The 23,611-nt window shown below is 61.9% G+C and overlaps 1 protein-coding gene across 1 annotated transcript in view; it reads right to left on the reverse strand.

Annotated features, from left to right (window-relative positions):
- LOC117651170 overlaps window positions 1-23,611 on the reverse strand; it is a 64,254-nt gene that overhangs the window by 21,217 nt on the left and 19,426 nt on the right. Inside the window, exon 2 of the mRNA XM_034394976.1 lies at window positions 15,109-15,165. The gene's annotated coding sequence lies outside the window, so the exon portion shown is untranslated. The remainder of the gene's footprint in view (window positions 1-15,108; window positions 15,166-23,611) is intronic.

The following is a 23,611-nucleotide window of genomic DNA, read 5'->3' on the forward strand; positions in this document are numbered from 1 at the left end:
TGATTAATCCGGGGAGAGAGGGAGGGGGGAGGGGGAGGGGAGGAGAGAACAAGCGCCAACTTCGCCGCTACTTTTATCCCCGCCACCGCGGTTCCGCGGCTCGGCTCGGCGGCCGGGCGACCGGGGCGGGCGGCGGCCGCGCCTGGCGGCTAATGGCGTTCATAACGACGGCTGCCCGCCCGGATTGCCGCCGATCCATCGCGCCTAATTTATGTGGCCGCCCGTGCGGCCGTCCGTCAGCGGCCAGCGCGCAGATTTGTCGGACGAGACTCCGGACACGCAGTGTACACAGCACCGAGACCACACGCACGGCGGCACCAGAAGACATCTCACAGTTCAAGCAGCGCGGCAATCTACATGGCATGATTGCTTCAGTTCCGTACAACGAAGATATAGGGCGAAAAACCGATATGCGTCCGCTTTTTACGTAACACCGCCCTTCTGGGCCTCTGTGCCGGGCTGCCTCGTGCGGACGAAACCAAGGCGACTGCCAGGGCCGCCGAAACGACGACCCTGTCACTTCGACAAGTGGATGATTGGCAGTGGCACGACGACCGATCGAACATCGAATCGATTCGTCTCGACTGCACCGAGTCATGCTTCGCTTCGCTCGGTGGCGCGGTCCACTCCGACGGCGGTGGGCAAGGGCACGCGAGGGCGAGGCATGACGCAGTGGTCGGCCAGAGACGCAGGGTCCCAAACATGCCGCACTACCGTCATGGTCCTAGGTCCCAGCGGCGTGGCTGGGCAGGCTCAGCACGCTCTTCCCGAAAGGCACGCACAAAGTGGCGTTCAATTTTCACCAGACTTAGTGCGATCTCAGTCCGGCCCCGTTGCACTAGTTCTGATTGTACATTTTACTATCGTCGTCGCACTGTTGTAATGTTGACACTTTTCCTTACAGTGTGGGGCATGGCATTGGAATAATCAACGCACAACTCTCGCGTTACCCCCGAGGATCCAGAGACAGTTCTAGTTGTGCTTATCTCCAGATGCCAAACGGCACTGCTTGTCAAAAGCATGAGGGAGGGGGGAGAGGGGAGGGGGGCTAACCCGGCCGCCTTAACTTGGTAATGAGCTGCAGGGCCTTGCTGCCGTGCGCTTGGCGGTGCGAGAACTTGGCGGCTTGACGGAGTGCAATTGGTTCGCAATGTGTCCCTCCTCATTAATAAAACGGCAGGAGCTCCAACTCTGCTTCTTTCTTCGAGGAGAGGGGGAGAGCTGGCTCGCGGCCCGTGTCCAGGCCCAGGGGAAGTAGGGGAGGGGGCGGTCACCGCGAGAAGTAACTTTGCGGTGCTCGTCGCGGCGTCTTAGCCCTGCTCATCAAGTTGCCGACGAGGCGTCGGCTGCGTCGGCCGTCCGGCCACCGGCCAAGGCCCCGGCCCAGCCCCGGCCACGCCGCGAGTTATCCCAAGATTTACAGACTGCGGTCTCTATAGACGGCGGGGACAAACTTTGGCTGGGTGCGCCCGCCTGCCCGCCCGCCCGCCATCGGCCGCCTTCAAACAATCGTGTTTGATGGGTCTGGCACCCCTTGCTGGGACTCCCGCCCGTCAGCACCGTCCGCCCCGTCGGCACTGCAAGCAGCCCAAAGCAGCCCTTTGGCGGCCGCGGCTTGGAGGGGCAGACGCCGAGGCGCCGAGGTGACATTGGCCTCCAATGCCGAGGCCGCGGCAGTGAAAAGTCCAAGGTGTCGGAGACGGAGGCCCTAGCTAGGAGGCCCTAGCGGTGAGGCGGTGAGGCCCTGGAAGGCCGTAGAACGGGCTCGGCGCTCGCGCATTTCTCTCCGCCCGTTTAATTATTATTTCTGCCTGTCTGCGGTGCGCAGGCGGCAGGCGGCAGGCCCCGGCAGGCCCGCAGACCGGCGCCGACCACATCGACAGGCCGGCTGCTTTGTGCGGCGGTGCCGAGCGGTGCGCGATCTGCATGGGGCTGTCAATACCAGCCGCCGCTTGGTGTTGGCCCGCAGGGGCGCGGCGCGGCGCTCTCTCTCGCACTCACACAGCGACACACACACGCGCGCACTCACACGCACACCGGCGACTTTTATAGGCAAACGCGTAAGATGACGGATGAGGATGAATACGCCCAGCGGGCGCGCCGCGACGCGCCGCCGCCATCGCGCGGCCTTGGAGCTATAGCCGCGCTGGTCGGCACCAAGGTGGGTTCGCAGCATGTGCGACGGGGCCTCCGACGCGCACCTTGCCGCGGGAGGGGCGCAGCGGCGCGACAAATTAGTTGATAGAACCGAGTTGAGACGGAAGTTCCGTACGGCCAATTTACTCAACTTTGGAGTTTATTTGGAGCAGCTCTACGCCATCTCCCCGGGGCCTTTTCCTGTTCCGAGATAGTTCCACCACTCCGTCCATCGCATCGCTCAAGTCACATTTTCCGCCTTGAGGCTCGAGGGGTGTCAAAACCCTCTTCCTCTAGGCGATTTGTTTTTTTGTTTCTTCAAATCTCAACTTGACAAAAGCTTGATAGGAAATCCTCACTCTTCCTTCGCACCCGAGGCAAAGTGGAGCTGCGTGGGAGCTGCGTGGCGCTGCGTGGGAGCTGCGTGGCGCTGCGTGCGGTGACGACTGACAGGGCCTGCGGGTCGGTGGGGTAGTGGGGGAGGGGTGGATTTCGAGGGGGGATAGAGCGGGTGTAAGCAGACTAGGGCAAACGCCTCCGAGATGCTTTCTCCCTAGGCCGCGTAGCCGCGCCACCTGGGTCAAGGTGTTGCTGCCGGGGGGGGGGGGGGGGAGGCGTGTCCCCGCCGTGGGCCGCGAGGCTTGTCTGGGAGGCTCCCCTGCCGGGGCCAGGGCCGGGCCAGGACAGGGCCAGGGCCGGCGAGGAATTCCAAAGGGCCGGGCACGGCGCGGCTGGCGTGGTGGCGGTGCAGGCGCCCTTCCCCCACGTCGTATTGATCCGCCCCCTTCCCCGGCCCTGCCCCCCGCCGCGACCCGCGCCGCGCCACGCTGCGCCGCGCCCCGCCACGCCCCGCCAACGCCCCCGCCACGCCGCGCCACGCCACACCACGCCGCGCCACGCCGCACACGTTACCGCCTGGCAAGGCACCTGTATTCAGATCTTCTGCCTCTCTCTTCTCTCTCTCTCTCTCTCTCTCTCTCTCTCTTTCTCTCCTCTCTCTCTCTCTCTCTCTCTCGCTCTCTCGCTCTCTCTCTCCCCTTCCTGCCTCCGCCTCTTTCGCTTTATCACTCTCAGTTTTCTCTCTCTCGAGAAAGATCGTGAAAGCCTGTCGGTGACTCAGCGTACGTCATTCATTAAAACCACCGACCTACCCGACCAAACCGTGTACTTTAATCATATTCATGAAAGAAAGTCAGATTTAAAAAAAAACAAGTGTAAGGAATGAAAAAAAAACTGAAAGAAATGGGTCCCACAACTGTACTATGCTTTCAGATTCCGGAGCTGAAACACCTCCCCCTTCCCCACGGCCTCCAGAGTTCCATTGCTTCTTACGGTAGAGCAGGTCGGGCAGGCCTCGGGCAGCCCTCTCAGGACTGACTACAGAACTCACTACAGAATCTCGTAAATTGCTTATTAGAATAAAATTTTGATCAGCTTTTTTTTTAAAAAAATCCGAATGCCATGCACGCCGCGACTGTTCCAAGACACACAGGAGCACCAACGTGTCGCTCGACAACCCGAAAGAAAACACTCGTTGAGGCGCGGGGCGCCGCGAGATCTAGTTCGACAAAATCCACTTTCTTGCCGAGAGAAGTAGTTTTTTTTCCTCGGCGTAACTCTGCAGCGCCCCGCTCGGCTGGAACGATAAACACTTGAAAAGGGCCGGCAAACGGCGGCCCGGCCCGGCCGGCCTGGCGCGGCGCGGCGTTAGAGCCTGGCTGCATCCGAACAAAGCTGACAAGGCAGAACCCGGAAAAAAGAAAATGGGGAAAAAAGGAGGGAAAAAAGAGACTTGAGGCGCTGCTGCTTCGCCTGCTTCGCCTGTTTCGCGGAGCGCCGAGGCAGAAGCCGTCCTGTTCACCCCGAGGGGAAATAAACAGCGAGCCGTCCCGCCAGCCTGCGTCCGCTGCGCCGGCCTCGGCGAGATTAGGCGGGCTGCCTTTGCCGCTTTGCAGGCTTTGCATCGCGCGGCGTTAACTAAACGACGCGGAACACGCTTTTAATGAAGAGCGTTGTCAACCTGCTGAGCGCGCATCGCACACGGGACGGGGCTCGACGCCGGGCGTGCCCCAGCGGCGACGAAGTGCCTCGCGGCCACTAGCCTCGCGGCCACTAGCCTCGCACTAGCCTCGCACTAGCCTGGCCACTCGTCATCGCGGGAGTGCGAGTCCCGGGGCGCCGCGGCGCTGCGGCGCGACACGTTCGAACAACGTCCCTGGGAAGCAAATTGTAAGCCGATCATGAGCGGCGAGGACTGTGAATGATGGCGTGGGTGCGTCCGCATGCGGATGTGCGTGTATGTGCGTGTGTGTGGGTGGGTGGGTGTGTGGGTTGTGTGTGTGTGTGTGTGTGTGTGTGTGTGTGTGTGTGTTTGCGCGCGCATTCATGTGAGTACGGTGCGAGTGTGTCTGTGTGTGTCGCTTTGTTCCCACGCCGCGGCGCGCCGATCGGCCGTAAAACGAACTCCAGGCACGGATTGCGCGGATTGCACGGAATGCGACGGCGGCGGCGGCGTCGCGTCTCCATTTCGGCGGAGGCGCGGCGCGACGCGTTTCAATCCATTCCTTGTAGCGGAATAGGCTGGCTGGCTGGCTGGCTGCGGGGAAAAAAGCGGATAAAATGTCGCTGTGACCGGGGCGTGATTTATCATGGGAAAAAGGGGGAGGGGGCAACGGGTTGCGCCCATTAATTCCAATTACACGACGACCGGCAGCGCCTCCGAGTCGCGCGGCAAAAAGATGGAATCGGGGAAAGTTCAATTAGATTCGAGCCTCTCGCAAATCTCATAAATAAATCGAGATCCGCAAGGGAGAGAACCCGCGTGCCCGGGGGCTCGAATTTGATCGGTGCCGTAAAATACGACGTAATTGGCGGCAGGGCCATGAGCTCGGTTAAACTTTCTGTTATGTTTGTTTTCGCCTCATTTTCATGTAAGTTTTACTTTTGTAAGTAGATTTTGTTGCTCGGAAATTATGGAGTTTCAGAGACGCGTGATTTTCCGTCGCTCTAAAGCCCCAAAATGCGCCAGAGGCGGACACCGCACTGGTCAAAAGTTGCCTGGATAACTTTGACACTCTGAAATAACGTTAGACGCGTCACCCTCTACCCTCATCGCCCTGCCTCGCCTTCCTTGGCTTGCCCAGCGAGCGCGGGCCGCGGCGTGTGGTGGCGGTTGCTGGGGGGACGGAAAGGGGGGGCGGAGGCTTACAAAACTTGCGTCGCGCGGTGTGGGACAGAAAATTTACTTGCCAAGTTTCGGCCATCCGTCGCCGCGACACACGTCTTGACCCGCCAGGCGGGTTCGCCGCGTGCGTTACGAGGGTCGCTTAGGGGAACATTCTCAGGTCATACACTCCGAATTCTTTCCATTTTCATAAAAGTAGCTTTATTAATTTAGTGGATTAACCCCCCAGCACCAAAGGCGCTGAGATATATAATATTCACACCCTTTCGTGATCTTTTGAAGTGGGAAAAGAGTAAAATGCAGTAAAAAAGGTCCATGTAATTATGTTGTAACTGCAGATTTTCGGCTTTTATTTCGCAGATTAACCAAAGATGAACAAAATATTAAGGTCTTTAACAACAATTTTTTCTCATCGTTTTTAGGAGACCAAACAAAATAGAATGTGATGAAGAACTTGACTTCTCATTTTCCACGTTGATGCCCGAAAAAGTACATACGCAAGGGCCAGTTTAACCCCGTTTTTTTAGGTTTCAAAAAATCGGAAAGGGTGTGGTTATATTTTCTCAGCTCCAACTTCGGGGTGCATTCTTAATCTTTTATATGAAGCAACTCGAGGAAAAGAAAATAAGATCGACTTTGCCCTGTTCCCTTGTTAGTGCCGCTGCCGGGCGATGATACGAGGCAGGCGAAGCAGGCGAGGCAGGCGAGGCCAACGGAGCGAAGGATGCCGACATCCTAATGGACAGGCCGTGCCGATCAAAGGCACCACAGTGAGTCGAGGCAACTAACTTTGGCCCGCATTCTAACGCGACCTCCTCGAGGCGGTTGGGCCCGTCGGGAGCCGTGCGAGGCGGGGGCGGCGGGGGCGGCGGGGGCGGCGGGGGCGGATGGCCCCAGCAAGCGTCTGTACGGGCAGCAGGTGGCGGTGGAAGCGGCGCAATGCTTTGTGCTGCTTTGCAGTGGTCTGGAGCATTAGCGGGTCGGCGTGAGTGGCGCTTTCATCGTCGACTCTCACCATGCCTCCCAGGCGCCTCCCAGGCCACGGCGTCATGGGACGCAGCGGAATGATTGAATTTGGTGGCTGCCGACGGCCTGCGCCTGCCCGCCGCCCCGCCCAGCCCTGGCCGGCCTCCAGGGCCGTGCCGGGCGGGCACGCTGCCAGCAAGAGGCTCTTGACGGCCTGCTGGCCCCACATTGGCCCCACGCCTGGCCCCACACCTGGCGAGGTGGCCCCGAGCGCGCATGGATCCCGCGGGAAATACACTCGGACAGCCCCGCGTGCGCCGGGCGTCCACGTCGCCGCTGCCCAGTGTGGACAAAGATAGTCGGGATGGTATTTTCGGATGCATACGAGTCAGGGCCGAGGCCAGGGGTGGTGCAACAAGCCGTCACGGTCACTGGATGGCATAAAGCCCTGCCTGTCGCCGCCAGGCCGGGAGGCGGGGGAGCCGGCGCAGGGGCCAACCGCGTGGGGGCGGTGCAGGGGGCGGCGCGGGAGCCGGCGTAGGGGGGCAGCCACGTGGCGTATCGGGCCCTCTCCTGTCCAGCAGGGCGGACGGGGCTGTCGAGGTACAGGGAGGAGGAGGGGGGGGGGGGGGGGGAATGCCAAGCCCTCCAAGTAATGATGTCACGTCTGCCTCGCGGGCCTCGCGCGTGCCGGCCCAGCCCAGCCAAGCCCGGCCAGCCCGGCCAGCGCGTGTCAGGTGCGGCGGCGAAAACGCTGACGTGGACAGCGCCGTAGTTGGGCAGTGCGGCGAGGTGCGGCGCCGACTCGCTTGGCTCCGTAACGCACGCGACGACAAGAAGGGTGGTGGAGCACGGGGAAGGGGGCGAGAATAAATCTTGATCTCGAGCAGCGCCGTCTGCTGTTTCCGCTCCCAGGCCATGTGGCGCCGCAGTCACGGCGACCGTATTTATTTCAATGCCGCGAAACCGGGTCGCCGCAAAAACGTCGGAACGTCGGCACGAGACAGGGCGGCCGAGGGCGGCCTTGCGGTGAAGCGCTTTCCGCGCACGCAAACGCACGCAAAATGCACGCGCTAAGCCCGCAATCCCACACAAAGTTTTTACCTCGGGATGGGGGGAGAGGGGAGAGGGGGAGAGGGGAGGGGGGGGGAGGGGGAGAGGGGGGACGACCCGCAGAACGCAGCGGGGTGCGCTGCCATAAACCTGCTTCGTAAATCCGCTGATCCCCACGCTCCCGTCGCGCTAATCTTTGACAGGTTGCAAGGAGTTGTCTTTCAAACGCGGCAAAATCAGCGTTTTGCTAAAAGCGGATTTGGAGCTTTTTGAAGACGCACGAGCAAAGCGCTGCGCTGCTCCGCTGGTGGGGAGAGCAAGGTGGGCGGCCGCCTGCGCTTCTTCTGCTTGCTATTTCCATTACGAGACCCTTCGTGGACCCGTGCATCCAATAGGTGAAACGCGCCACTCGGCCCCCGCTGGCTGCCGCTGACCTATGACGTCGACAGACGTCAAGGGCGACCCTCTGAATGGAGCTTGTTATGCGCTGCGTCCTGCATGGCCCTTCCTGGAACAGCCTCACCCTTCCTTACGTGCTATTTCTGGACATTCATAAGAACTGCCTTTTGAGAAAGTGCCTCCAAAGATCAATGACAATCCACGCGCTGTCCACGCTACAAGAAGCAGCTGCCGCATTGCCCTTTGGGTGCGCCGAGGCGACGAGATAGCGCCAAGGTGATCATCACTCCGTCGGCAACAGGGCGTCCCTGGGGCGAGCAGGGCGAGCAGGGTAAGCAGGGTGAGCAGGGTGAGCAGGGTGAGCAGGGTGAGCAGGGTGAGCAGGGTGAGCAGGGTGAGCAGGGTAAGCAGGGTGAGCAGGGCGAGCAGGGCGAGCAGGGGTGAACAGAGTGAAGTGGACAGGGTGAACATGGCGAAGAGGGCGAGCAGGGTAAACAGGGTGAACATGGCGGATAGGGTGAGCAGTGCGAGCAAGGCGAGCAGGGAGCAGGGCGAACACAGCCGCTGGGCGTCTGCTGCAGACACGCGACGCGCGGCGACGCGTTGCGCTCGAGGCACTCTGAAAGAAACGCTCCTATTATGAAGCGCTCCGCAGAGAGGCAGCGCGGCAGCGTGGCACCGAGGCAGTGCGGGACCCGGTCGAAAAACCCGAAAAGAGACCACTCTGCAAGATCTCTTCAGCATGATATCTCTCAAGATTTAAGAAATCAAATAAGATTAAATATGAGATCTCGCTAGATTTTGGGAGCAGTCTCTCAGAAAAATGTTGAGGTCTCGTTACGGGACGACCAAAAAGACCTGATGGCTGAGAGGACTGTGGTACATGGTCTTTAATGTAGGAGTCTGAAGGCAACAGAGTTTTTTTTTACTCGGCAAGCAATGCGCGCTCGGCATGGCTTTCCCGGCTGCAGCGGCGAGGTTTTCGTGTCTGCTGCTTTTCAATGCGCGGGAGGAGAGAAGCAACGCATCCTCGGAGTCTCGCCTGCGCGCTCCGCCCGGTTGGTTTCAGAAAGCGACAAAAGTAAATCCAGCACACTGCTGCCGCTAGTGCAACCCCGAGCCGGGCCGGGCCGGGCCGTCGCCCCGCCGGCATAGTTAGTTACGAATAATTAGATTGGTCTGCTGCTCAAGAGCCTCAACTTTGGCGCCACCAAGTTGGTCTGCCGCGCTCCGCGCTCCAAAGTCAGGCCCTAAAGGGCGGCCGTTGGCGCGTTGGCGCTTTGGCGCGTTGGCGCGTTCGCACCTGCCAGCGGCACGCCTACACGCCGTGCGAGCGAGCCCCGAGGGACCCCATCACTTAGCGTTGTGCTCCGCCGCTCCGGCAGTGACATCTGCCGATCACTGTGATGGACTCGGAGGGAAGCGGGCGCCGCGAGCCTGAGGATGGAGCGGGCACCGGAGGGAGAGGGGGGCAACAGGTGGCGGGTAGGCGTCTAAAAGCTCCACTGCAAGGAAAAGCAACTAGTCCTCTACTGCCACCGGGCCACCCATTTCCCGCATCAACTTTCCGCGGCAACATAACATAGCAAAACACACATAACAAAATGTGTGCGAGACGGGTGAACGAGCTGGCGGCTTGGGCCCAGATGGACTTTGCAGTGTACGCTGCGGCGGCTTGATTATCTACGTTCGGAAGAGGTGAGCCCGCCAGCAGGTGTGTGTGCGCGAGCCATCGAGGAGAAGGGGTGACGACCGGATGCCGCAAGCGATGGACAGGGGCCGGGGTGTCGGCAGCCGGGGAGTCGGCAGCCGGGGTGTCGGCAGCCGGGGTGTCGGCAGCCGGGGTGTCGGCAGCCGGGGTGTCGTCAGCCGGGGTGTCGTCAACCGGGGTGTCGGCAGCCGGCGGGTGTCGGCAGCCGGGGTGTCGGCAGCCGGGGTGTCGTCAACCGGGGTGTCGGCAGCCGGGTGTCGGCAGCCGGGGTGTCGGCAGCCGGGGTGTCGTCAACCGGGGTGTCGGCAGCCGGGTGTCGGCAGCCGGGGTGTCGGCAGCCGGGGTGTCGGCAGCCGGGGTGTCGGCAGCCGGGGTGTCGGCAGCCAAGGTGTCAGTAGGGCGCACCCCTACTTGCTGCCCCCGCGCACGCACTGCCTTAATAACCGCCATCATTTCGGCAGCGCGGCAGCAGCGCGGCGCCACCTGGCCTTGAAAACAACACCGACGCGCAAAGCCCCCGGCCCCGCTCTAATCCAGCAGCAGGGGCGAAATTGCGCGACAATAACGAACCGGTGCGGAACGGCGCAAACGAGGAGGGGGGAGGGGGGGGGTGTCTGCCAATTGGGGGCACGGCGCGCTCACGACGCCGTGATAAGAAAGCGTCGTAATGTCGAATTTTCAGAAGCGTCTTACCATACTTTTCATCCACTTTTGTTCCGAATGTCCCACAAATTAGTGTAATCCTTCCTTTCTTTCGAGTGCCACCCTGAAACAACTTCTTGTCGCTCGGCGTACAGGTTCAGCCTGGCCGCCAGCCGCCGCGTGACACCCTCCGGTGAAATACAACTGATGTCAAAAGAAGTGATGGGAGAGAGCCACAGAAAGATGGGAAACCAAGCGCGCACGTCAATCCGCTGCAGGCGGCAGGCCGGGCGTGGCTGTCGTTTCGCAGAGTGGTTCGGGGCTTAGCCCCTCCCCACCTCGCCACCGCAGCGCGCACCGCGTCGCGCCGCGAATGGCTGCACCGCGTCTCTGCACACAGTGCACGCGGTGCACTCCGGCAGCGGAATAATTAGCCTCCGCGGGGCGAAATGGCTGGCACGACGGGAAGCGGCGTGAGGCACTAGGCTGCACTAGGCCTTGCGGTTCTCAACCTGGGGTCGTGAACGCCCTGACGACTCTGACGGCTGCAGTGCACCGAGGTGCGTGGCCAAGCCACTGCGGCGATGCCAGTGCTTCGAAGGGCCATAGGCCACGCCTCCGTTCGAGCATTCCCGAAGCGCGCGAACCTCCGCCATGTTCGATTCCAGACGACCCTTCCGTCTCCAGGGTGCGTGGCCGTGCCGCCCGGTGGTGCCGGCCCTCTTGTGAGTGGCTGCGGCGGCATTTTGCCAGTCGCCACAATGGGCTGGTTAGTAGACACTCCCTTATCGAGGCCCCGGGGGGTTCGGGCTGGGGTGGGGCGGGGCGGGTGGCCACTGGAATCAAGAGGGTCGGCCCCCGCTGCGGACTTGAATTTCAATGGGCTGCGCTGGGGGCTGCGCCGGGGGTTGCGCCGGGGGTTGCGCCGGGGGCTGCGCCGGGGGTTGCGCCGGGGGCTGCGCGGGTTGAGAGGGCTGGGCTGAAGGAGTCGGGCCGCCGGGCCGCACCGAGGACGCCCGGGCAGCACCAGTCAGTCGGACGCTCCAATCTCGATCATTAGATTCGGATTAGCGCAGCGCTCCCTGAAAGGGCTTGGTTCCTCGCCCGGCAGGTGAGGCGAGAGGGGTGTGTCTGCGTCACCGTGCCGTGCCCGCGCCGCACCACGCTCTGCACCGCCACTCCTCCCCTCCCTCCCCCGCACCGCGGAGACCCGGATCAACAGCCGAGCAAACTTGTTGATGCAGCGCGCCTCGCGGCGGCCCCGCGCACGAGACGACGATAAGGATTTGAGGAAATCGTTTTCCGCCGAAAAGGAGTGGCACTCACTTCTCTCTGCTCGGCGGTGGACTTAGGGCGGGACTGTGGAGGGGCGGGGGCGGCGGCGGCGGCGGGGGCGGCGGCGGGGGCGGCAGCAGCCGGCTGCGCTCTGTGAAATAAGCTCTCCACCACCCGATTTCCCGCTGCGTCATATAATTCATGGGCCATGAAATCTGGCGGAGCGGCGCGCAGCAAATCCAATTGCCAAACAGGGGAAGCCTAGCCTGCCCCGTGAGCACTGCGAGGACTGCGAGGACGAAGACACTCACTCATTTCGCGACAAGCTCCGTCCGGCCCCCTGCCGCCCCCTGCCGCCCGCTGCCCCCGCCTCGCCCCCCCAGCGCCCGCCGGCGGCTCTCGGCAAGACGCGCGCTCACGGCTCCCCGCCACAGCACTGCAAATATCCGGGCCGCTGCTGCTACGGGGCTTCCGCCCACATTCCCGCGGAGCGATCAGTGTGCTCCTCGATCCTTCGATCCGCACCGCCTAACGAGCACGGCGGGGCGAATCCGTCACGCGAAAGAGTTGTCAACGCGACAGAAAAGAAGCGAGCGCAGCGCCAAGCGCGAATCAGTTCAAATCCACGAGTGTGGGGCCCCGTGGCACCGGGGACGCGCGGGAAGCGGAAAGCGGCGCCTCCGGCGTCACCCTTCCCGCGTGTGCCGCAAACAGGGACGGCCTCAGTCGATTCAATGGGGACGCCGCGGTTTGTATTTCACTCGTTACACCGAGATTGGGGAAAACATGTACGCAGCAGTCGGCATCGCATGGCGTTTGCGCTGCGCAAATATGCGAGTGTGTGTGTGTGTGTGTGTGTGAGAAGGCAAGTTGCCCGCTGCCCTAACGAGTGCCGACGCGGCCCTTATTGGAGTGTGCGGTTTGGGCACCATTAGTGGGCTGGCTGCTGGGTCTGGCTGCTCGGTCTGGCTGGCTGAGGGTGCCACGCTTCGTGTCAAGGAGGCGCCTGATTTCCGGGTCGCGTCAAGTGACTCGGGAAAACAAGGGGCGTGACAGACAGATTCCTCTAACCTGTTAATTTGTTTTGATAATGTGTGACGCCCCATCCGAGCGTTGACTCCTCCACACCACAGATGGCGTAACCAATGACGGGGCCACTGCGGTTTGACTCTGAGGTTTGCTCCCTGTGATGAGATGGGGGAACTGTCTGGTGAGCACCACTCCCGCAGGGAAGAGGGCCGGTTCGCCGGGGTGCCCTCTTTTCTTCAACGTGTTGATTTGATTTCTGGAACTCTATTTTTGCTTTGGTTAAAATGTGTTTGGAAATTATTGAAAGAAGAAGAAACGTTATCAAAACAATACAACAGGTTTCTGGGAAAATTGTCCTGCAGCCATGTCTTGGTTGACAGAGTACGCCGCGGCTGTTCGGTTGGATCAACGGAGCGAGTATCTCTTCTCCTGCTGCAGCCTGGCACTGTGGCGGTGTAAATGGATCGGACGAAACAGAGGTCGGACAAAAAAAAGGCAGACACAACAAGGCCCGTCCGATTCACGGGCGGGCGAAATTCGGCCCGGTCGGACGAAAAAAGATCGGACAAACTATGAGCACCGTTAAAGAGCGCTTACGCCCACTGGACCGCGCTGACGTCGCTGATCCCCCAGCCGGGACAGCTGGAAACTTCGCCGATGGCGAGCGGCTGGAGGGCCATTAGTGGCAACACACTCCGCCGCCGTCTGCAGCCCCGCCAGGCCCCACTAGACCCCACTAGACCCCACGGCCAGCCGGGCCGGCCGGGCAGCCCCAACTTGGACCGAATATAATCTGGAATCCGCGCGCCGCCGCGTCGGATTGGCGAGGAACTTTGCAGGACGGCCGGGCGGAAGCAAGCGGAAGTAATGAAAATGGGATTGGGGGCCCCACCAGGCCCCACCAGGCCCCACCAGGCCCCACCAGGCCGGCAGCGAGGCCGAAAGCGAGGCCCGCTCGAACGGGGGACTTTCTAATGAGGCCCACCTCTCCAGCCTTTCAGCCCTCCACCGCCCGGCAAACAAACCCAGTGGAGGGGCGGCGGCAAGGCGGCGCGCCGCGGCGAGGCTGCATCCTACATGTGCCCCCGATGCTCCCATTCCCACGACTCCCCCTCCTCCTCCGACGACGAGGCGACGCCGCGAACGCAGAGGTCCAAATAATGACGTGGCCGACAATGCGCGAGCTGAGCCAGCGGAGCGTCAGGGTCGGGACAGGCATCGCCGATGCCGGCTGCATGGCCTGGCGGCCTGGCGGGCCTGTCCAGCACGCTCAGCCTCCTCTCCACACCGGCCGGGTCCCTGTCGGGCGGCCGGAAGCAGTCGGAACGCGGTCGGAGTGGAGAGGCGCCACGGGGCGGGGAGGCTTGACAAGCCGTGCCCTGGCTGCGTCTGCGCGGCGCTCACGGCCCGCAGAGAATACGCCCTGCAGCGGCGCCGTGGGAAGCAGCGCGAGCTTGATTATTTCTTCCTCTTTGGAATGCCCCTATTTGGAAGGCATCACTAGCTTAGCGGGGCCGCGCTGGAACAAGTGAGGCTTGTTGGTCCTGGAAGCCAGTCAAAGTGCATCTCCACTCCGCCAGTACCTCGGCCCCTGCCACCGCGCCACCCCGCCAAACCGCTGGAGCCCCTGTCTAAACTGAAACCCTCGTCAGCCACACCGAGCCGCGCACTGTCGGGAAAGGGCGGGAAGGGCGGGAAGGCCCTGGTTGCGTCACGCTCGTTACGAAGGGCCTTTATTGCGCAATGCCTCTCTGCATCATTTGCCGACGGACTGCCCGTCCGTCCAACCACCGCGAGTTGGTTCGTTCGAGCCCCATTCAAGGGATACAGAGCCGGAAACTCGCCTGACATTCTATTTTGTACTTTACGCGACCCCAAGCCCCGCCGCGCCACCGCCGCCACGCCACGCCACGCCCCGGGGACGGTTGGTTTCATCGACAGCAGAGGAGGGAGAGGAAAGTGGAGACACTGGACACGGGGCGCGGCCGAGTGGGGCCGAGAGGCCGGCCGGGCAGCGGGGACAATCGCAGTGCCCTGCAGCAATCAAGGTTCTTCAATCGGACAACGTCCGGACAGGGGCCGGGCCCTGTGTCACGGCCCCAAACACGACAAAGGCTGCGACGGGGCCTCCGCTTCCGCCTTTCAAAGGGGGTTTCTTTTCACCCGTTACGTGACCTTTTCTTTTCCAATGCTCTAATCGGTGCGGCGAGCGCAGAAGGCGAGTCGGGGAGTGGCCGGCCGCGCGACAATAAAAAAACGTAATTTGAGGTAATTTTATCTTTTCCTCGCCGTAGTCGTCAGACGCAGACAAAGGTAGTGTTCTTTTTGGCATGTTGAAGGCGGCACACAGAAAAAGGTGTTATTGCGTTTTTGGCACGGTTGAAGTCAACCTTTCATGTGATTGTCATTGTTAGTTGTGTGTTTTGGAGCGTGCGTGCTGAGTCCGGGTGTGTGCGAGGTGGAGGGGGTTTATCTGCGTTGGCCTAACTTCCCTCTGATAGAAGCGAGTTCTACATCTATACCGCACATTAGAGTTTCGGGTCTGGTTGTTTTGGTTGATTTTTATCGTGGAATGTTTCAGTCAAATTTGCAGTGTGACGACGGGAATGAAAGCCATTGCGACGCAACGGATTTAGCTCCGTCGCGGAATTCTAAAGAAGTGGGGTTTTTGCATGAAGCGTGCTTGAGGAGGGAGAGAATTCAAAGTACTCACCCGCCGCTACGCTCGCAGGTCTGGCAAGTGCGGGGCTCGGCCTAGCGCCCCATCGGCCTGAAAAGAGAGGAGAAAGCTTGAATTTAGTTTCGCTTTTTTTTTTAGGTCTGCCGCTTTCCGCTGGGTGTAGGCAGTGCCGCCGGGCTGGGCTGGGCTGTGCCGCCCCGCAGAGCAGCTGGACGCGGCGGGCACTCCCACGAATTTATTTGCACTAGGTGCACCAGGTGCAGATGAATTAATTCGAGCGTCCGCCGCAAGTAGCTGCCCGTTTCACGGCGACTCGCTACCGCTTCAAGCGCCGTTGCTGCCGGGGGCAAGCACCACAATAATTCCAGAAATGTGACATTCGTTTTTATATTGTGTCACATTCTTTCCACCGGAAATTAGATTTCGATTAAGGCCGAACCCAAACCCAGCTGGTTCACGTCGAAACGGACATAGGTCGCATGTGACGCGATTCAGGCCCAACGAATAAGAGACCCACAAAAGACTCGTGTTTCATTTGGAAACGGCGCACACCGCGCCGAGAGTTTTGTCCACCTGAAACGGGCCCTCTGACTCCCAGCGCAGCAAAACAGGACGTAGGGTCCAGAGGGCAAAACGCATTCGGAGAAATAGAGAAGGCACACGACGACATTTTCCTTTTAGGTGGAAACCTTTTCGAATGAAATACGTTGTCTCGAGACGGGCGCCTTTGCGACAGGCATTTAGATTAGTTTACGCCGGCGGGCGGGGGTCTGTCGCACATGGAGAACGTGCCGCTGCCGCTCTGGCTCGGGAGGGGAGGCTAGGCTGCGCCTGCTGCTGCCGGGTGGCCGCAGCGTGGCGGCAGCGAGGCGGCAGCCCGAGCCGAGCCGAGCCAGGCCGTGGAGTACTCCGTGCTCTATCTGCGCCATCAATTCAGTGGAGCCAAGTCGAGCCCAGTGTGAGCATAACTCTCCAAGATAGGGCCGCGCGCGCGGACCGCTCTGGCAGGTACGCCGCGCCCCGGGGCGTCGCGCTGTTGCGCCATCGCCGTCCTCCACAGCCCTCCGCGGCGACAAGACGCCCGCACCTGCGCCGACTAAAAACCTGTCGTCATCTGCCGGACAAGGCGGAGCCCCGCGAGCGGCCGGCGGCCTGGCTGGCGTGGTTCTCGGCGGGGTAGTACAGCACCGTGCGGCGGGGCGGGACGGGGCGGGCCGGGGAGGAGCGCCGCTCTCGATGATTTATGGCTCGCTCATGACTAGGAGGGACACAGCGGCGGGGCGGAAGGGGGCGGGAGGGGAGGGCAGAGCCACAGGCGGGCAACGTAACGGCGTGCAGGGCGTGGTCGCAAGTGCGTACTTTTGGAGGGAGCGCGGCGTGCTCGCTCAATGTTTTTTCTTCGCACTGTTTCGTTACGTCGCTGGTTCGTTGCGGTAATTCGCGCTCCGCTTGCCGAGATCCGACGAGACGGTTATTTACACGTGGCCTCCGCCTCGCCGCGCTGCGCCGCGCTGCGCCGCGCTGAGCTCGCCTCGCGGCCCGGCAGGGAGCCGCGCGTAAAACTGTGAAAGGCAGAGAGAAGAGGGTCCTCACGACGCGCGTCCCCAGATCACCGTCCGTCACAATATAGCTTGCCGCCGCCACGTCCCCCGAGGCCAAGAAGCCCGCCCGCTCCGCCCGGATCCTACCCGCCTTTTCGGAGCGCTGGCTGCGCGGGCTGCGCCGGTGGGGCGGCCTTTGTGTTGATTTTGGTCGTAATCCTGGTGGAGTGCGCGGTGCGGCGCGGCCAGGCGGCCACTACGGCCCTCACTGAGCCCGTTCGTCGTGGTTACGAAGGGGGTGGGCGTCTGCGCGGTGCGAACGCGGCGCGAAGAGAGCAGTCACCAACTTGTAATCCCAGTATGGGCGGCGGGGCGGCGGCAAACTACTTGGCCTCCTCGGGACCCCAATATTGCGGAGGAGACAACGGCGCAGTTTCGTGCTTCCCTCAAACTTGGCAAAGTAAACACACGCCTTGCATCTAAATCATCAAGGCCTAAAAGTTACACCGGCAGGGAAAGAAAAACAACAAATAAAACGCCCTGGAAATATTTGCGGCGCGCTGCTCGGGGCATGCCCGGCGTAGCCTCGGGCGTAGCCCGCCGCAACTTTCTCGGCCAGTTTTTGAGCACCACCCTGCGCTCCACCTTTTGCTCCACCCTTAGCTCCACCCCCTGCCAGGCTGCGACGGCCGGGCCGGATTAGTGCTTTCTTGCCCGGCTTTTACAGCGGAGGTGTATGCCGGCTGGCCCCAGTCGGGCCGGGCACTCCAAGAGTCTCCGCTCCCAGCACTCCGCCAGGCAGTCAGGTGACGACCTGGGCCGACCTGGGCCGACCTGGGCCGACCTTGGCTGGCGGTGCTCCAAGCCAAGAGAGCAGCACCACAAGGCTTATCGTTCTCTCCACCCAAATGGTTGGAAAGACAGCCAACACAAAGGACCACAGTAACCAGGAATGAAGAGGATGTTGTGCGAGATGGTGTCTGAGGTGGCCACTGTACCCTAGTGGAGCCGTAGTCGTATTTTTTTTTTCGGAGTGTGGGAAAAATGGCCGGGGGTGGGGCTAATAGAAAAGGCTTCCCTTGTTCACCGCACCGATTTACAAGTTCCCCCAGGAGGCCGTGCCGCCGCCGCCAAGTCGGCCTTCGGCTGGCTCGGCAAGACAATGCTGCGGGCGTTTGAGGCAATCATAACTGCGCTGGGATTGCCACTTCGCAGTGCTGATGACTCTCCGGAGGGAGCGCGGCGTGTCGCAGAGTCAGCCGGGCGAGCGGTGCACATTCCGACAACTCCGCCATTCCGTCATCTCCCTTGCCCGAGAGGATGCCCAGGATGCCACCCGACTGGTCGTTGTCGCTGGCTGCACCTCTGGCCGCAGGTCCTGCGGGCCAAGTCAGGAGGACAACGCTGGTCTCCTTGAAAGGCCTGTCCTCGTAACAGACTAGGGGGAATTTTCCATCACGCCAATTGTTTGCTTTCCGAACGAAGGGTCCATCGGCGCTGTGTACGTCTCTTTGCCTCTGTTTCCTGGAGTGTGTGCCCAGTGTTGTCCGCCTAAACTGGCGGTGCTCGGTGTTGGACGACCTCCGGGCCCGCTATGGCTGGCCCGCACGGCCCGCACTGGCACCATGCAGACTGCCCTGGGAGGGTGCGATGTGTGGTCAATACCACACGGTGCCGCCACCGTTACGGCCAGGGGCACTGGAGCCTGGCTGGAGTCGTGCTGGAAGGTGGGGCACGGAGCCTGCGAATGTGTATTTGTGTCTCCCCCGTGGCCGCCCGACCCGACCCGCCCGCCCCACTGGCCTTCCTCTCCCCTTGGACTCTCCACCCACCAACACAATCGCCACCTCCACCACCACTGCCGCCGCCAACAGCCCCGTTCTCCTCCTGGACCGCGTGGCCTGCGTGGCTTGCTCGGCTCGGAGATTGTTATGATTGCGTTGTGGAAATCTGGGCCCGCCGGGGCACGGTCGTTGGCGCTGGGATGCGCTGGGACCGACCCCTGCAACGACAAAGACAAAGTTGGCACGGCTGCGGCCGCCGGGCTCTGTCCGAGCGCAGTGCGGGCCCAGTCCGGGCCCAGCCCGGGCCCGCGGTTGAGGCTTCAGCCACAGTTGTCCGCGCTGTTGGCGATGGCGGCTTCAAAGCACAACGTGCTAGAAACGGCCACAATAGCGAGCAATAACAAACGTTTAGGGTTAGCTCTCGACCTAGCTTGCATTTTCATCTTTCATGTTGACAGCGGCCTGTATATTGACCACCGATCCCGCCGAAAAAATTAATGCAAGTTAGCCGAAAGGAAAACGTTATTTTACGTAAGGCCAACAGTGTTTCGCCCAGCCCACGGGCGAGTGGGGAAACTGTAGCTGGCTGCTGTAAGCGCGGACGGTGCTCGGGGATGCAGGGCCAAGGCAGGGCCTCGCCCGGTCGAGACGCCCCTCGTTAGGGGCGAGGGAAGGGCCTCGCTCCCTGCCCTTTGCCCTTGGCCGCTCCACCCGGCCCGAGGGCCAGCCCAGCCAGCCCCGCCAGCCCCGCCAGCCCCGCCAACCTCGCCCGGCGCGCCTTTGATGCCCTCTACGTACTTTTTGGCCGTGTTTTACTCCCCGCCCTTCGGCCGCCGTTGTCCGGATTAACGGTGGCGGTGCCACGGCGCCACGGCGGCAACAAGTGGCCCCGCGGGGCTGCTCGGGTTGCGCGGTGCGACGCGGCGCGACGCGGCGGCGGGGTGCCTACCCGTCTTGATGGCAGCGCTCGCCGACGCCTCGGGCCTGGCCGCCTGGGCAGCCCACCTTCCCCTGTTTGCACAAGAAAGGCATATTCATCGCTTGGAAAGGGCCGGCCGGGCCGTGGCCAGGCCGTCGTCGGGACGCCGTATATTGCTTCCGTCAATGGCTTCATGAATAAAATGGCAGCGCTCCGAGTCCGAGTGGAGTGGCCCTCGCCCCCGGCCTTCCCCCCCCCCCCCCTCCCCGTCCGACCAATAACGGAAAGAAGGCGGCTTGCTTCCGCGGAGGGGGCAGAGGTGAATAAAACTTTCGGCTGGCGGCGACATCCCCCGCGAGAATTACAAGGCGGTGCCTGGTGCCTTGGGGGAGGTAAATATATATGAAGGCAGCCATCACAGCACGGTAAAAACGTAACCTGGTTTTCCCAGGAAGCCTGTGGTAGAGACATAGGCGGTTTCCAGAAAGTTCCTGGGAAAACCAGGAACCGTTTTTACCGTGAGGCGGAACTCGGCGACGGCGGCGCCCCGTCGGCTGCTCGGTGCGCCGCTCGGTGCGCTGCGCCCGGACGGCCCCGACAACGAGACGAACCGCAGCCGGAGTGACTGACGGACGCCAGCCGCACGCGCGCCGGAAAATTAATTAGTTACGAAAGAGCTCTGAGGCGGTGCGGTGTTCAAGGGAACGCGGGCAGCGCGGATTGCGGTGGAACGGGGTCGCGTGCATTTCAGAGTCAAAAAGGGGGTACTTCTACGAAACCAATTAAGAATTGGCTTTTCAGCCGGGAGACGAGATGGACGTGAAGGGAAAAGAGGGCGCGGCGCGTGCGGCCAAGGGCCGGGCCAAGGGCCGGCGGCTCGTCCCAGCCCTCTGGATAAACAAGGGCATCGCTCTGCCGCATCGGGCCGGCCAGTCGGCCAGCCCGCCTGGGGACTCGGGACTCGGGGCCGCGGGCAAGCCCAGCTGATCCCGATCCCATTCAGCGAGCCGGGCTGCTGCCTTGCAGCCGCCTCGCTGCCGGCGATGTCGGAAAACGGATTCCGCGACCGGCGAGGCCCGCATTCCTGTCATGGCGGTGTCGATCGAGAAACCACCAGCCGCATTGTCGCACGTCAGCAAACCGGGAACCAGGGTAGTCAAAAGTTTGAACTTTTCATATTTACAGTTTAAGCGTACTGCTGCTGGTGGCGCGGCGAGTGCTGGCCGGACAGGCGGACAGGCGTCGAACGGCAGTGCATCTCATCGCACAGATCACATTGCCGCAACAGTGTGCCCGCACTGGCGCCGCGTGGCGCCGCATGGCGCCGCTGATGCGCACGCTGCCTGCTGCGCATCTCAGGACCACGCGCGCTTCAGCCCCTCATGGCGGAGGCTCAGAGAGAACAGAAAAGGGAAGTGGAAACAGGAAGACCGAAGGCTGCGCCAGCGGCGGCGAGCCTGGGGGGAGGGCGGGCCTCCTCTAGGACGGGCCTCTCTAGGGCGGGCACGTTCACAGCCAGGCGCGCCCCGCCTGGGGCCAAGAGGCTCGCAACTTTCACCCCTCCTATACATTTTGCGTGTTGTTAGTTTTTCTGTTGCCGTAGTCTTATTCGGCAGCAATAACAACTGTCATTCAACGAATGCGGCGCCTCATTCGTTTCACGAGTGAGTTTTATCTCCGATTGATGTCGTCCCCTCTTTTTCTCGAATCAATCCGCTCTTCGGCGGTGTCCCTCCGCTCCTCTCTCTGACGGCCTCGTTGGCATTCGTCCCGAAGATTGCGAAGGCGGCCTTTACGCGCTGTCGGCCGGCAGCAGCACCGGGACACCATGTCGGCGAATGCGGGTGGGGGACGCGGGGGAGGGGGCGGTTTATCAATCTGGAGACGCGCAGTGACTGCTGCGGATGCACCCCAGTGGCGCAGCTGGCGCTGAATCCGTGACCCGCGGTAGGAAACAGGGAGGGCCGCGGTCGTGGTTGAGCCCCAGGCCGAAGCAGGCAGCCGAGTCTGGGGGCTTGGGGATGGGAGAGCAAAGGAGAAAAAGAGAAAACCCAGAATAAAAAGGAACTAAACGCATCAGAAGGGACTGGGGCCGGGAGTAAATAGGGCGGTTTGGTTTAGGGCCGCTTCCCTCGCTCACGAGCTTTGTGCGAGTCGCCGCCCCGAGTGGGGTTGGTGCGATGTGCGATGGGGGTCCACTGGAAGGCCCCAGCGGCTTCAGGGTGGGTCAGTGGCCACGAGTATCTCCTCGTGAGGTTAATCAGGTGAGCGTCCGAGGCAGTCCCTGGCACGGGCCGCCGAACACACTAGTTCCGAGGACACCATTCTAGCAGCGAAGCCCCACACTCAAACCGAACGCACGGTGGTCTGGATACAAGGAGTAAGAGCAAGCTCCGACCGATGACTCGAGTCCCAGTGTGGCCGACTGTCCGCCCATAGCTCTTATGAACAAAGATAGATTTGCGTCGCTTCGCGCCGACAAAGACAGAAGTGTTCTAGGTTGCGCAAACAAAGACAGATCTGCTTTTCGGAGTCTTTCTGCTTCCAAACTTTAAACCCAATATTCAGCCACGGTGCTAGAGCTTTCATTTTCGGCATATTTTCTCATCCTTTGAAGATTCACAAACACAAATATCTAATCGAAAAATCCACCTTTGGCAGTTACATGTACTACGGAAGAAAGGAAGAAAGAGGCAGAAGCGCCTAAAAGCGCCTAAAAGCAGATCTGTCTTTGTTGGCGCGACCCGGTGCAGATCTGTCGTTGTTCACGGGAGCCATGGACGCGCGTATGCTGGCGGCATTCTGTCGCCACCTCGCAGCTTAGCCTGGTCACGGACTTCCAACGGACTCCACGCGAGCTCTTCCTGCCCTCGCGGCGCACAAGGCGACCTCCACGGCGACCCTCCAAGGGTCTGGGCCTAGCCCGGGAAGGGGGGGGGGGGTGCACGTGACACGGGGAGGCGGCGCGGCGCGGCCGGCCAGACCGGGGCAGCCGCGACCAGCCGCAGCCAGCTGCCCGACAGCAGCCGTCGGCGCGGGGCGGGGCGGGGCCTGCCGAGGGCCGCCCGTAATTGATGGATTGAGTGGGCCACTGTTTGCTTGGTTGGCCCGCACGGTGTGCACAGCCGCACAGCGCAACACAATTTGGCGGGCCCGGCGGATCGGGGAGGCCCGGGGGAGGGGGAAGGCAAGGGCGGCGACGTGGCTCGGATGCAAACGGGCGGCATGACGCTCTTGGCCACGCAGAGCGCGCAGAGCGCCGCACGGATGGATGTCTTCTCTTCGTCCGCTTTCAAACGACAAGCTCAGAGTCTATTTCATAAATCGCGACCCCCAGCAGCGCCGCCGTCTCCCTCTTGGAAAGCGCCGCGGCGCTGAAGTGGTGCCCAGTCAACTTTCGCCATCATACTCCGCTTTCTGTGCTCCGCCAACTCCGCTCCGCACCGCCCCGCCGCCCGGTCCGCCGTCGCCGCTCCCGGCGAAGTGAGCTGCGGCCACTCTCGTCTCGACCGAGGTACACTGCGAACGTCCCGAGGCGCCTTTGGTTTGGCGGTCCAGGGAGCCTGGCTACCCTTTCTTTTTCCGCAGGTCCGGCCACCGTGTTCCAGGAAGGGGATCCAATTCACCGGCACACATCAGGCGGGCTGTTTTCTCTGGTACGGTCTGCCCCCGACGCTCCGCTGCACTCGAAACAACGCACAAATTTGCTAACGCTCGATCCAGGGGGTGAATTGTTATTTTTTAAACTAGTGTGTTTGGCTTTGCAAGTGGCCCGCGAAAAGATGGAGGAACGCGGCACGCCCGGGCTGCAGGCTGGCCCGCGCAGGATCGCCGCTGCCGGCCGCTGCCGAGGCCGCTGCCTATCCGACCTCGTTTGTAGTGGGCCCGATACAGCAGTCGGGAGATGGGACCGCGGGACGTATTGAAATTTCACGGTCCCAGGCAGCGCCAAGCCCTGGGCTCGGCCCGGCCCGTCAAGGCCCGTCGCGCGGCGAGGGACAAGAGAGAGACAGGGACGGGCGGAAGGAAAAACTGGGAAAGGCGGGCACGGCCACGTGGCAATACACTGCCTGCTGCACCAATCCGTGGGAGGAGCGGGGGCGGGGGGAGGGGGGCCGTGCTCGGCAGGGCTGCGCGGCGCTCACTGATACACCCGGTGTGCATTTCACGGCGAAGAGAGGCGCGTGCTGAATGTCACTAAACACCCCTTCTCCCCGTCGCCAACTTTGGCGAGGCCCCCGCTGACACCCGAGCTCCTCAATCAATCAAAACCGCGGCCCTTAAAAGCCGGG

This window comes from Thrips palmi, unplaced genomic scaffold, assembly GCF_012932325.1.
Source record: "Thrips palmi isolate BJ-2018 unplaced genomic scaffold, TpBJ-2018v1 HiC_scaffold_5, whole genome shotgun sequence".
Classification (NCBI taxonomy): Eukaryota; Metazoa; Arthropoda; class Insecta; order Thysanoptera; family Thripidae; genus Thrips; species Thrips palmi.